Source organism: Danio rerio, chromosome 9 (assembly GCF_052040795.2).
Source record: "Danio rerio strain M-AB ecotype USA chromosome 9, GRCz13ab, whole genome shotgun sequence".
Taxonomy (NCBI): domain Eukaryota; kingdom Metazoa; phylum Chordata; class Actinopteri; order Cypriniformes; family Danionidae; genus Danio; species Danio rerio.
The window spans coordinates 30,595,539-30,611,553 of record NC_141029.1 but is presented as its reverse complement, the minus strand read 5'-3'; the positions used below and the strand labels follow the sequence as shown (position 1 = coordinate 30,611,553).

Genomic DNA, 16,015 nt, shown 5'->3' with positions numbered 1-16,015 from the left:
CATATTTTCACAGTAAAACACAAAACAAGAAATGCAGCAAATATTGTCATAAATATTGAGAAAAGTCAACAAATCAGTCATTTTAGCTCACAATAATCAGATTTTTTTAGCAAAATCTATGATGGTCTGGTTGAGTAGATAACCGCCACAGACAGTATTTTAACAGGTACAGCCTGGTGACTGCATTTGATTAATGCTTGACAAGTGGGAAGGAATAAAATAGCAATGAAAAATGGCCTAAGCATCGGCAAAACACATGAAACAATGTGACAAAAAAAAAAAAAACCTTAGTATAGAAAAAATACATTTTGACAAATAAAATGTAACATTTAAGTGAAATTTATTTGTAACTAATTTTGAGGATCACATGCTTATGATTGATCACAGCTGGTCCTTCATCAACTAACACATGATTCACCAATCAGATGATTCCTAATTCACTATGAATAACCAGAGTTTCTTACTTTGGTTATCTTCAACTTAAAGAATCCCCCTTCCACCCTTACTCCTCTAGCTTAGGAGCACTGTTGCCTCACAACAGTCTTTAACAGGCCAGTTGTTATTTTTTTGCAGAGTTTACATGTTCTCCCTGAGCTTGTGTGGGTTTCCCCAGGGTTCTCCGCTTTCCTCCCACAGTCTAAAAACGTGTGTCATAAGTGAATTCATCAATCTAAATAAACACTATAGTCGAGCTCTTAACCAGCAGTATATCTCTATGTAGCAATTTATAATCTGCTATCAGCTCTAAATAACAGGGGGAGTTCTCGACATCTATCTAAGCTCAAACTCCCCTCTCGCCCTGCAAATGAATGGGAACCCCAGGCTCGAGGATCTTATGAGCTCAGGATTCTCTCCCGGGACATCATGCCAAACTTGCTTAATTGACAAATCATCAGCTAAGTGTGAACTCTTGAAAATGAAATAAAAAAGGTAAAACAAACATCCATAATATTCTATGACTTGGACTGTTAAACAGTTAAAATATTTCCTGACCTTCAATGTTAGAATGACCTTCTATTTCAATATATTCTGTAAATTCCTTGACTCGTGGAAACCCTGCACATTGTGGGAATCTTGCTTACTGTAAAAAAAACTAGAAAATGCATGATTCCTACAAGCTAATTGTGTTATACAGAATAAAGGAAAGAAAGAAAAAGTGACTCTGCATGCATTTACCTAGAATGCATTGATTACATTCACCGGCAAAATGTAATTAGTCGAACTGGAAGTGAAAATGCAGTGCTTATGTGAAAATGTTGACAGAGATATGACTGACATAACAGCTACAGCGATTACAGCTCTGTCGTGAGCAATCTAAATACCGATCCGAACCATCGCTAATGCTGACAACCACGGTGACTCTCCAGTTTCCAAAAATAGTCATCACCTCCATTATCTGAGCTCGCCCACCGAGAGCCTGCAAAAGTGAGCTGGCAAACAGGGGGAATTGAAATCAAGACAGCTTTATCAGCAGCGACTGCCACGGCAGATAACTATGAAAGAGTTTGCAGTGAGACGAGCGCTTCACAAGCACACTTATCTTCACTACTGCAGATTTAATGAGGCGATACAGCCTGGATTTGGAACACACACACACACACACACACAGTTTTCTTTTTGTCAACTAATTTTTGTTCCAAGTCTGACTGAAAAAATACAACTAAGGTGAATGCAAAAATATGAATGTGAATATGAAATTATGTATGTGACAAAGCTGCCAGGAGCCTGGCTTTCATCTTTTCTATCTGTTTAACGCCTAGATAATACCTTGACTAGAGCGTGTTCATTACTTCAAAAGAGGTTTGCAGCCTTGAGATCGTACACATGAAAGGACAAAATAAAATTCATAAAATAAAAAAATAAATAAAATAAACATGACTACAGCTCTTTAGCACAAGATTCCATGAATAGACAGTCACACATGGGTTATTTTCAACATTTTTGCAGCTATCTAAAAAAAATATAAATAAAATAAAAAAACCTAACATTAAATAAAAAACTAATAATAAAAACTAACTAAAATAATAAATAATTTGATATAAAATTTACTTAAATTAAGTAAACATTTTTAGGTTTAGTAAAGGTTTGATTGTTTTTGATTGTTTCTGAAAGAAGTTCTGCTGTTGCTTCTTGCTAACAAGGCCTGCATTAACAAAAACTATAAAAAGGCAAACTGTTAAATATTATTTATTTTAAAAATTAACCATTTTATTTATGAATAAAATTTTTTATATGAATTTACTGCAACTACAGTCTTGAATGTCACATGATTCTTCAGAAAGGCATGTGAAAGCTGTGCAAGCAAACAGTCTGGCATTAGGATTGAACGCAATGGTTTTACACTACAGTATGTTGAAATAATGCGACTCATGATTAACATCTAACAGAAATCAGTAGATATAGGAGTAGCATAATGTTTTTTTGTTAATAAACACAATCAAAGACAGACTTAAAAAAGACAGTAAACACTGGCATGACAAATGCAAGGTACAATACTTAGATTGTTGACAAGAAAGCCTTGAGAAGTGATACCCAAGATAATTGATTATAATGAAGACTACTCTAAAATGACTCTATAGAGCATACAGAAGTTATGCTGCAGTCATAATAATAAAACCACAAGGACCAATTCAATGATTTTTCTATGGGTTTATCTATAATAGGGATTTTAAATTCATGAGTTAATTAAGTTCTGTTACAATAACTTAACGAAGTGCACACACTCACACTCAAAACATTGTTATCTACATTGTGAAACTTAAAAGTTTTAATTGAATTAAACGATTAATTAGTTTACATTGTTCAAAAATAAGGGAAAGTTATTTGTACCTAGTAGATAAAAAAATCTGATTGTATTGACCTGAACTTAAAGGTTTAGTTCATCCAAAAATTAAAATTCGGTTATTAATTACCCTCATGTCTTTCCAATCCCCTGAGACTTTTGTTCATCGTCAGAACACATGAAGATATTTTAAATTAAATCCAAGAGCTCTCTGACCCTCTTCAGCAATGGCTGTTTTTAAGTCAAGAGAAGAAAACACACAAACATTGCTAAAAGATTCCACATGGCTTCAGTGGTTCAACTTTAATCATATAAAGCTCCAAGAACAAATGTAGGTGCCAAATAACCTGTAAAAACTAATTTTGATTACCACTATCTTTTCTTTCTCTTCAGGTCATCATGGGTGCGCATTTGACAATTCAGCAGGGTAACACACAAGCATCATATTGCACATAATAAACACACACCCAGATCTGATGCAGAAGACCGGCAAAAAAAAAGTCACTTCACTTGGGGATTTGCATGATTACAATTGAAGCACTGGAATCACATGGAATATTTTGACAATACATTTGGTTCCTTTTCTGACTTTGAACATCTCACAAACCTAGCTGTTTATGGAAAGTCAGAGAGCTCTTGAACTTAATCTAAAATATATTAATTAGTGTTCTGAAGATGAACAAAGGTCTCAGGGGACTGGAACAACATGAGGGTGAGAAATAATATAATTTTCACTTTTGGGTAAACTATTCCTACAAGCTGCAGTAATTCAAAGCATGCCTGATGTCCGATTGATGTCAGGAGAAAACATATTAAAATAAGTGTTATTTTGTGTGTGTTTTTTCAGAAATATGGGAATTTAATTGATTGTGTTAAGGTAAAACTTTGTGTTAAAGTTTTGCAGGGTTGTTGTTGTGGTAAAGAATATAGTTTGCGTTTAAGGTTGAAGAAGAGCTGAAATAAATGTAAATGTATAAACTAGTACACACTTATAAGTTAGATAAGAATAAGTATGTAAGAGCATATAAAATGAATTAAAAGAGGGCGGCATGGTGGCTCAGTGTTTAGCACTGTTGCCTCACCACAAGGTCACTGGTTTGAGTCCCGGCTAGGTAAATTCGCATTTATGTGTGGAGCTTGCATGTTCTCCCCATGCTCGTGTGGGTTTCCTCCGGGTGCCACAGTTTCCCCCACAGTCTAAAGAGTGAATTAAATAAACTAATTTGGCAATATGTGCGTGAGTGAATGAGTATGCATGGATGTTTCCCAATACTGGGTTGCAGCTAGAAGGGCATTCGCTGTGTAAAAGATATGCTGGAAAACTTGGCAGTTCATTCCGCTGTGGTGACCTCTGATGAATAAAGGGACTAAGCCGAAAGAAAATTAATGAATGAATGGATTATAGAAATCATGCATCGAAAAATGAGTTACCTCACCATTTATTTTCCCTCATGTGGTTTTATGCCTTTATGAGTTTCTTTCTGCTTTTGAACACAAAAGAAGATATTTGGAAGAATGTTAGCTGATGCCACTCCATGACTTGCATAATAGGGAAAAAAATACTATGGAATTCAGTGGGCGATAGCAGCAAGAATTATTTCATCTTTATATCTTCTTTAGTCTAGGGAAACAAACAAAAGAAACAAAAATAAGGTTTGAAAAACTAAATGATAAGTACATGATGGTAGAATTAAAAAAAATGTGTGAACTATCCTTTTAATAGCACACAAGCAACTTGTTTAATTGCTTTGGACAATACAGATGTGTTAGGACTGATGCATTTTGGCACTACAGCCATATCTTCTGCCAAAATCTCTCACACAGATAAAGTCAAATAAACTTCGATCCGATTTTGAACAAAATCAGCATTTTTGTCATGCCCAACTTTTTGCAGAAAATCAGCATCAACGTCACTGTGTAATAAATATGATGTATAGTAACATGGTAAGAAAACAATAAACTATTAATAAGCACTAAGCTATATTTTACCATTTCTAAATAATATGTGCTTCTTGACTGTACTTTAGTGGTTGCCAGGAAATCAGTTTAGATTGCTTTGAAAAGTAATAGCTCTACTCTCCACACCTCTAATAGTATTAGAAATCATGGCTCATTTTCTTCTTTACTAACTGTGTCTACCCACTCTCTCTTTCAGATGCAAGCACTCAGTTATCTGTTTGTTTCTCCATGGTGTAAGACTCTATAGCAAACTCTGCCCAGGGAATTCATGTAAGCCGATCAGTGCCACGAAGACTCAAAATGAGATTTTAAAAACCTATGAAAAAGAATTGAGAAGAGAAAACAGTAATTGTACTCAAGCATTTGCTGATTATGCAACCTCGTTTCCTGGAAGTCAACAATGTCTTTAAAAAAATAAATTTTATATTTCAGATGTTTATGCATTATTATTTACTTACACATCTGAGAATATATCTGAAAGGTCTGGGAAAATTAAAATTTAAAAAAAATGTAGATGATAGTTTAAAGAATATCTATTAGCTAAATAGCGACAAAATTTGTGTTTAGAAGATATAAAACTAATTTAAACATCCAAAGCTTGCAGTTTGCCACTTCTGCTTAAATGGATCCATGCTTTTTTCATGTAACCTCATACTTTCTCATTAAATCTTGATCAATCAAATGCTCTCTATCTGTCATGCCCTGCCTCCTTCAAGGCACTTCTCATTTGATGCATTTAAGCTCAACCACTCTCACTGTGAGAAAAACGAAACTGTGGACTTTAAAAGGGGAGGAGCTACTCAATGGCCCGATCACAATTCTATTTTTGTACCCCTACCCTTTGGCCCTTGAAACAGAGTGTGAAAGGGGAATGGCTTCAAAATTTATCCTTAAATGTTGATTAATAGTTCTGCATCAAACGCACGTGTATGCTCCGGTGCAGCCTGCGCGTGGACGCATAGCCTTCACTGTGGCCAAAAAATGTAACTATACATTGCAATGGCACGTAGCGTAAGCTCTGTGATTAGTCGGCTAGGTAGTGCTGATGCATGTGGGTGGGACAGAGAGCCGCACAAACCCATTGGAGCGAGTGTTTGCAAGTGTCGAGTCCCGTGAAGGAGGTCTAGATGAAAAGTTTCGTTTTGTGTTTACCTTATGATTAAAGTTGCTGCACGTCCCCCGGTACCTGCCTCAAAATGAGCGGATTTGAGCAACTTCTACTTTAAGGTAGCATTTAGAAAACATCAGCAAAGAAACTCTACACAGAGGAATATAAAAACATTACTGCCAGCTAGCGTTTCGGAAGTGTTATTGCAGAGCAACATAAACAGCGTGCAGAAGTATGACAACACGCAAGGCATGCGCCGTGGGTCATGCCGATCTGTTATTTTTTGGTATTTATCTTCAGAAAATCATAGAAGACATATATCATGGTATCATAAAGATATAATGTGGCAATAAGCTCGTAAATGTGCTGTGCATTTACACCGTGGCCATATTCATGTATGTAAACAAAGAAAATTAATATTAACACTATATCAGACGCTATAAAAAAATCATTCTCAGCCACTAGACTTTTCTAAGAGGGCATTTGAGTGTCATCGAGTGTCAGATGTGAAAGTATGTTGTTGTACTACTATACAGGAGTTATTATTTGATATTGTAGATAGCAAAATTTAGCGTTTTTTATTATTTTATTTAAAGCATGAAATTAATATTCACCATTATGAATGTTTTTAAACATATGCTTGTTTGTTGTAAAAATTTGTGATAATGACAAAAAATACTAATTTGTGCATCTCCTTTAGTGTGCAGCCATGCTGCCATTGTAGATGGTGTTTTCTGAGGATTTTTTCTAGGTAAAAATATCCGTTTCAAGGGCTATCTAGCCCTTCCCCTTAGCCCTACGCCTTCAAGCTTAAGAAAATTGGGACACCCCTACCCCTTCACATAAGGGCAAAGGGGGAGAATTGGAATAGTGCCAACCCTCTTTTCCTTTCTCAGTTGAGATTACCAAAACATATAATAAAAAACTGCACATTTCAAAAGCACTTCATGGGATCTTTAAGAAATTGCAGAAACAATTATCAATATGCCAATGACCCTAAATAAGTGAGAAAACACAAAACAGACAGCAACAGCTCTATTAGTTGATGTAGCCAAGAGATAATAATAATCACCCAGCCATCTTTTCATATTTTATTGTGCATGTAATTGCATATTGCATCGCATCCCTTTTTATTTCATCATGATCGTCAGGTGTTTATTAGCTAATGACAGGGAAAGTTTAAAATTCAGCCTTAAATTAGATGTTCATTTTCCTTCAAGAGCTGCATAAGGTCTAATGAGCCACAGTTAATAGCTCTTTTTATTAGCCATGTTCTCTATCTGCCTTTGAAGGGGATTCGACATTGCAGAGCGCTAATTAACCTTGATGTACAGTCAGAGCCTCAGATGAGCTGATCCACTGAACCTCTCACATGAATCACGGCTGATTCAGAGGACGACCAACTTCCAGTATTGATAAGCTGACACTTATGCTGAGTAAATGTGCGATTAGTGTAGTGCAGCAGATGTTATATAGACACAGGTCACAGGAATGGGATGGGAGGAATCTCTGTGGTTAATAAGATACTTTAGCTCTAAGAAAATGAAGATTTCACTTTTTAAATTTGAATTGATCACTGTTACTTATTTGATAGACCAAGGGTTTTCAGTCTTTTAGATAAAAATGGACCACCAGAGTGCACATGATTTTGATTATAAATAAATGAAATAAAGTTATCTGATAATATTAAGATCAGTTTGTTCTGACACAGTTCATTCATTCATTCATTCAATAATTCATTCATTCATTCACTCATTCATTACTTCATTCATTCATTCATTTATCCATTCTGCTTCAGCTTGGTCTCTATTTTAGAGGTCACCATAGCAAAATGAACAGCCAACTAATTCAGCATATGTTTTACACAGCGAATACCCTTGCAGCAGCAACCCAGTATTGGGAAACACCCATTCACACTCATACATTGTGGACAATTTAGTTTTATTTACTTCACCAATAGCACATGTCTTTAGACTGTGGGGGAAACCGGAGCACACGGAAGAAACCCACGTGAATACAGGGTAGAAAATGCAAACTCCACACCGAAATGCCAACTGGCTCAGCCGGTACTCGAACCAGCGACTTTCTTGCTGTGAGGCAACAGTGCTAATAACTGAGTCACCATGCAGCCTGACACAGTTTAATGGTTAACAACTAATTTCTTGTTGGTTCATTAGCATTTTCTCTACAGTATATCAACTGTGATGATGCAAGAAATGTGTATATCAGTTTTGCTTTGACTGCAAATGAAGTTTGTTGGAATAGTGTTCTAGTATCTATAAAAGTTTATATAGTTATATGTGGAGTTTGCATATAGTTTGGTTCTTGAATCTGATTGGCTGAAAGCTGTGTGATATTTTGCAAATAACAGCACTCATCCAGCCTCTTTACCCTTGTGTATTACTACAGCGACAAGCAGAGGACACCCTACAGCTTGACAAATATTGCTGCTGTTGGACAACATAATGTACTTTTGAGGCTTTTTTTAGTCAAGAATAGTTGTTAAGATAACAATCATGCAGTTTATTTATAAGGACAGTGCCTATTCTAAAATATTTATAATTTCAGAGCATCGGATTCAGTGCATGGGCTGTCATCAGCCTGTATGAGCAGACCAAAGGAAGTGATGGTTTCGCCACAAGACGGCGACAGAGACCAAATAATAGGTCCTTAGGAAAGAAAAACTGCATTTTCTTAGCGTAAATTTTGTAAGAATTGAAATATTACAAATATTTTTGATGTCTTTGACAATTCAAAACATGAGCTGAAGACAGGGCCAATGGACTCCACAACCCACCAGGGGGGAATGCGTGAAAAACCAGTTCCTGCTGCATTTGCATCTGACTATGCTGAAACTCAGCTTCATCCCCCCCAACTCACACATATGGTCATTTCAATGTTTGAATGTTCTAGAATTAACCAAACTGACTTTAACCATCATGTTTGATATCATTTGAAATGTCTCAGTGCGATTGGTACAATGGTCTCATTCTCTCAGAATAGACATAATCAGAACAATAAATATATAACTTCAGGCATCTTTTGAACCACTGTGAGGGGTGTGACACTAAGTGTGAATGCCTTTTTTGTTATTCACACCCCCTTCCTTGAGGGAATTCTTGGATTATTTAAGGTAAGGGTTGAGAAAAACTCAGGGCGATTCTGCCTAACCAGATCAGCCCATAACATGGCTTGCGCCATGTTATGTATATTTCAAAGTCAGGAATGCATCTTTTTCATCTTGGATTTATCTTTGATAATTTGATGTTTTGTATTGATCATTTATGAATTGACTGATTGAATTGGCATAATACATTTACCTGACTAATAAATTGTAATGTTTGACCATATTTTGCTCACTCTGTAATTATTAATTCAAGTAGATTACGCTGTATCCTTGTTTCCGTACGTCTTGCGTCAGGTCAGTAGACGGACTAAAATCCAATTGAGATGGAGCATTGGGCACACTAATTGTGTTTTAGCGATCCGGCTGACTCTTGATATTGATTCATGTGTACTTAGGTGGAAAGGGCGATAACTTCCGTCTAGGTCAACAAGGTGTTGCACGACTAACCTAGATTGGGTACCCGACCTTTGTTTGAAGGTAATATTATTCTAAATTAAGTTCATATGGGAAACCATGGGCTTGGTGAAAGTTACTATAGAGTCCAGTAGTCGGGTACATTTATATTAATGCCCTAACCTCTAATTAGAAATGATGATTGTCTTAACTCAAAGGTGTACATCTAAGCGGGACTAACTAAAGTATTTTAGAACGAGCGCGCTGGTAGCGGCCATCTAAAGTATTAGTCAATTTACCTCTGTTTAATATTCAAGACTGACCGGAGTGTGACCGTGAGGGACGCCTTCGGCCGAGGCGATTCCTCTGAGCGACATGAGCACCCGAATGAACGGATGTAATAGTTACTAGTGAAGACAAACGGTTCAAACATTTATCTAAATTACATATTGATATAATCTTCTTAATGTTTTATAATTGGAGTCAGATAAAACGAGGATAAATATATTAATATTCTAAACCACCTCATACTAAAATTGGAGTCAGATATGAGTTAAGTTTAATATAAATCAACATTGTGCACTGGAAAGACCGAACATGCAGTGAACCTTCATCCACCAGTGGATACCGCCATTGGACCAACTGGCTGGACCTTACAATTTCAAACTACAGCTAAACAAATAATTAAAAATCAGGTAAGTGACATTCTGAGTCAATCTCTCTCTTTTGTATTTTGTATTGATTTATTTATACTACAGAAACTGAATCATAATGAAATCTCTGTAGATTGATGTCATTTCATGTGGTTCAGCCTTATAATCTTAAAATGTAAAACATTTTTTGCAATAGCACACTCGTAGAATTAGAATGTAGCTTTATATCTTCACTAATGGGGCACTAAGAGCAACGCACGCCTCTCACCATTGCCGATATACAGCCACATCGCACTGTGATATTGCTTATATTTTAATGGTTTATATTTTACTTAAAATGTCAAGTTTCCATCCAGAACAATAGTAGATATATTTTATTCTTATGTGTTATTTTAATGAAATGATGATTGACTATTTTAATTTTTTTTTATTCTTTTGATGACATTGTCCATTACAAAAATCTGCAACCTAAGTATTTTTGATATTACTTTTAAACCGTATAAAACAATTGCTCTAATATATTGAAACTTGACAGTTTTTTTTTTACTTGAAAAGCTTAATAATAACTATGAATAAAAAATAGGCATCACCATTTATTGATATTCTAATGACACCAATGACATTGATTGACACACAAAATCACATATCACAAAATGATTGATATTCAACAGAATGTCTAAAGAGGAACATAAAAAGTGTTACCAAAAAAGAATAGTAATGATATAAACAGTGCAGGATACATTACTCAATAAGTATAATACTTAAAGTAGATGGGGTTGAAAAGTCTGAGCAATATTAATAGCATAATTTGCTTGCTGTCACAAAACCAAGAATTTATGGCAGCTAAAATTTAACATCTGCACTTCTCTTCCAATAGCCAGCACGGAAAACAGCTTTTCAGCCCGTCCGTATTTCCCATCGGCCTCCATATACTTAGATCTGTGACACAGTTCAGCTTAGCTTTTAATGACATTAGCATATGTACAATTGAAATGGCTCTCCTTTAATAGCGTCAGCCCTTCAGTTCAAACGTGCGGCAGCAGATGTGATGTGCTAAAAAGCCTTAAAGGGCTTTGTTTTGTGAAACTACTCAGAGAGACCTTTTCACAGTGAGACAGAAAGAGCCATGAACATCCTTCTGAGTGACATTTCTGGCACAATCCTTCACTGCTATCTCACTGCATAAATTTACACATTGATCCCACAAGAACTTTCCCTGGATGCGTATCCTTTACCACTGCCATTACCTGAATTTAGGGGGTGCAAATACAGCAAAAAATAAGCTTAAACAGTGCAAACAAACTTGATTTTAAAATTCTATTGTCATATAAGGAAAGGTATGAATAACCAACAAAAGCAAAAGTAAGTTACACCTCGGGAGTGCATAATAATTGACAGCCTGGAGTGAATTATTCTGCTTATACTACTGTTACTTCAGCCCAAGAAATTGTTCAGGATGTTTTATTTAGGAACATTTTAAATAAAGAAATAAATGAATACATAGAAACACAAAACAAATAAAGTAAACAATTTATTGAATAAACATGTAAACCCTTCAAATTGAATTAGATTAAAATGAACATTTTAGTGTGACCTCTGTTCTCAGTTAGTCTGGAGCCCTGAGCAGTAAGGAGGACAAAACCTGCAAAAACAATAAAGAAATAAATATGCAAATATATAAATAAATGAGTAAATAAATCTATAAATTCATGCATAAACAAAATCATAAATATGCAAATAAATAAATACATTAAAAAACACAAATTCCTGCATAAATAAATATTGAAATAATTAATAGTGTGGGTAAATAATTCAATAAATTACACAAATGTTGGGGAATAAGAGAATGCTAAATTGAAAGCTTATTTCCCCTCATTTCAAACATTTAGAAATAAATAAATGTTTAAACAGGGGAGGGGGGGGGATAAACTTTCAGTTTAGCATTTTCTTATGCCGCAACATTTTTGTAATTTACTGAATTATTTACCCGCCCGCACAATTAATTTATATATTTATTCATGCATGAATATGTGGATTTTTATATACATTTATTTATTTATTTATTCATTATTTTATTTTCGGAGGAATTTATGGATTTATTTTCTCATTTATTGTGTTTTCATTTATTTATTTATTTATTGTTTTTGCAGGTTTCGTCCTCCATAGAGCTGTGTTTCCTGAAAATAACTGCTAAATTTACAACAATTGTCAACAAAAAAAAAGAATCAAGCACTCAACTGCATAGTAGAAAGGATTGTATGAACCTTTAATTTACAGTTCCCAGAACTAATATGCAACTAATTTATATTAGATTTAAAGTTGCAAATTACAAGTACTCAAATGACTGTAATTAAGTAGTTTTTTCTCAGGAATTGTAATTTTCTAAGTAGTTTTAAAAATGTGTACTTGTACTTTCCCTTGAGTGTGTTTTAGTGCTGTATCAGTACATTTAATTTACTATTTTCCATCAAGGGTGAGGCAGTGGCACAGTAGGTAGTGCTGTCGCCTCCCAGCAAGAAGGTCGTTGGTTCGAACCTCGGCTCAGTTGGCGTTTCTGTGTGGAGTTTACATGTTCTCCCTGGCTTCGCGTGGGTTTTCTCCGGGTGCTCCGGTTTCCCCCACAGTCCAAAGACATGTGGTACAGGTGAATTGGGTAGGCTAAATTGTCCGTAGTGTATGAGTGTGTGTGTGTGGATGTTTCCCAGTGATGGGTTGCGGCTGGAAGGGCATCCGCTGCGTAAAACTTGCTGGATAAGTTGGCGGTTCATTCTGCTATGGTGACCACAGATTAATAAAGGGACTAAGCCGACAAGAAAATGAATGAATGAATGAATTTTCCATCAATGTGCAGTCACTACTTTATTTTTTTCTGACTATAGAGATTGGCTGAGTAGAATAATCATCCCTGTGGGTCCTGTCCAATCAAATTGCACATACAAAGTCAATCGCATCATACTGAACAAGCTCAAGATAATATACAGAGCTTTAGAAATGCAACAAACCACTTGGGTGCAATAAAAGTGTCCAAGAAGATGTCCAAAATATTCGAGAGACTGTTTAGACTGCATGCCACTGATGAGAAGATAAAGGATACCCCAAATGGCCATAAACAATAACTAAATGCACTACAGAATATTACGCTTTCACAACTTGCGTAAATCTCACATAAATGTGTCAACCTTTCACAGCGTAATACTTATTTACTCACTACTCTTGAGAAATTTTAAAAAGGCCTACTTTTTACTCATACTTGAGTATTATTAACAACATATACTTCTACTCGCACTACACTTTTGGGCAAGTAATGGTACTTTACTAGAGTTTTTCTGTACTCTTTCCACCACTGGATATAACCCGCTACAAAAGACTGAGCTTACAGTACAATTTAAATGGCACATTCAATGGTCTCTAATAAATAAAAGCTCAAATCTGTATCTATATTTACCTCTATCTCCTCATTTTATAACCATTCAGGTGACAGACCTTTGGGGTCTTTGACTGATTATTTCTGCACCATCAGCTTTTTCTGAGGCAGTTTTCACATGGGTTCAAAGGCTCATAAGAAGTCACTTCCATCAAGTCTTCAGACACCTCACATTACCTTCATCTCACTGATCCTGACATCTGACCATCCTTTTCGCTATCAGTGGAACAGAACATTCATCTTTCTGTCTGTCTGTCTGGAGCTACAGATAGCAACATTTGATCTTCACCTCCTTCTCAAGCTTCTGAAAGATTCAGAATTTTTGCTCTTTGCAACATAGCTGAAAGGTTTATTCCTAATGTTTCTATGAATATTGTAAAGCAGAAAAACTAGCATTTAGATTTGTGTTAGTTTTTTGCATCTGATAATAGTTCTTGGTTCATTTCTTTCCACAGATTACTCTTTAAAATCTAATATTAATTTAACATGTTCACATGCCACGTGAAATTAGTTTTGAAGATTTACGGAGCTCTTTAAGGCAATTTACGACACATTAAACCCACAGTAAATCCACAGAGCAGTAAACACTGCCATTTACTGACTGATTAAATGTCATTAACAGGCTTCATAAAGTCAGTGATAAATTTATTGGTGGCTGTGCTGGGTGACAGCAAGATCAATAGCCCGCTTGATCAAAACCACCCAATCAATCTTAATGAATATGGAGATCTGAGATAAAACTGCAATGGTTTACAGCTAAAGGCAGAGCAAACAGGACTGCAGCAATGAGAGAGCTGCAAAATACTCATTCCTATGGCAAATAAAACATCCCTGTGTTATACAATAAAGCTCATAAGCTGTGCCTATAAAGAATGAGTGAGCTCACAAATTTAAAACGTTTATATTATCATAAACCTGTATACAACAGAAGTGTTAGTTTATAGTCTTGGCTTAGAGAAGAAACTAAGCCCGCATGGTATCTGTGCTATTTTTAGCCATAATTGAGTTAAGTTATTTATTTGTGTAAACTTATATTTATTCAGTTTTTAAATTAATTTCACTAACATTACTGTAATATAATAAGAGTAATATTAAAATGTTTATATGATTTATGTACAATACAGTTGGTAAAGTAATATTTTCTGCTTTTTAGTATGTATATTACACAATAGACTTGCTTTGTTCACCAAATAAGTGGATCTAATTGGATTTGCATTGTAAACATTAAATATACATAATATACTTATGTACATGGGATTTTTCAGATTTTTTATTTTTTAATAAATTTGCAACAATTAAAAAAAAACATTTTTTTTACACATTGTCATTATTGAGTATTGTGTCTCTATATTGAGCTTTTAGTTATGATACTCATACAATTCTTCTGCATAAATCCACAGATTTTTTTACTAAATTCTCTGCAGAAATAGCAAAATAAATAAATAAATAAATAAAAATTCTCCACAGATACTGTCTGGCCCTGCATAAGCTAATGCTGCTCTTTAGTACACTGGTATAGTTGTATATTAATTCCTTAATAAGATGATTATGATGATTACAGTTAACCAGAATATGTTGCTCTTAAAAAAGGGTTTTCCCTGATCCTTTGCATATGCAGTTTATTTCATTTTAATACTGAAAAACCATCAATAATTATTTCCTTTAGTACACCATTTATCACATCATGCTGCCAATAGATCCCTCGTTAACATTGACAAAAAAAGGCTCAACACAAATTTGTATTTTCATTATTACATTTTGACATTAACATTATATATAATTGCAGCACAAATATTTATAATTTTTAGTTGATAAATAATAAATGAACCTATGGAACCATTTAACATGTGACCCCTATTCTTATTTGATGATAAAAGCATTTACCACCATACTTCAGGCATTAAATAAAACCAAGTATCCCAGTGTGCAAAGAGAAAGGGCAATCATTACAGTACATAATGATAATAAATACAAATAGAACATATAAACAGAAAAATTCAACAGTTACATTTACATGGCCACAGCCATGTCACCCTGCAGCCCAAGACCGGTTACTCACTGAAGCTAAGCAGGGCTGAGCCTGGTCAGAACCTGGATGGGAGACCACTAGGGAACACTAGGTTGCTGTTGGAAGTGGTATTAGTGAGGCCAGCAGAGGGTGCTCAACCTGTGGTCTGTGTGAGTCCTAATGCCCCAGTAAAAGTGAAGGGGACACTACACTGTCAGTGGGCGCCGTCTTTCGGATGAGACATTAAACCGAGGTCCTGACTCTCTGTGGTCATTAAAAATCCCATGGCACTTCTCGTGAAAGCAGGGGTGTAACCCCGGTGTCCTGCCCAAAGTCCCTCTATCGGCCCTTACGATCATGGCCTCCCAATCATCCCCTTCCACCGAATTGGCTCTATCACTGTCCCTCCACTCCACCATTAGCTGGTGTGTGGTGAGCACTGGCGCGGTTGTCCTGTGGCAGCCATCGCATCATCCAAGGGATGCTGCACACTGGTGGTGGTGTGGAGAGACCCCCCCTCATGATTGTGAAGCGCTTTGGGTGTATGGCCATACACAATAA

General features: G+C 35.6%; 2 long non-coding RNA genes across 3 annotated transcripts in view; one reads left to right on the top strand and one right to left on the bottom strand.

Moving 5' to 3' along the window:
• LOC101884827 (uncharacterized) overlaps positions 1-16,015 on the bottom strand; it is a 100,613-nt gene that overhangs the window by 70,246 nt on the left and 14,352 nt on the right. The gene's annotated exons all lie outside the window — the stretch shown is intronic.
• Positions 9,002-14,752, top strand: LOC147835326 (uncharacterized). The gene is made up of 2 exons (XR_015499631.1): positions 9,002-10,064; positions 13,497-14,752. It is a non-coding gene; the product is annotated as an uncharacterized LOC147835326 (long non-coding RNA).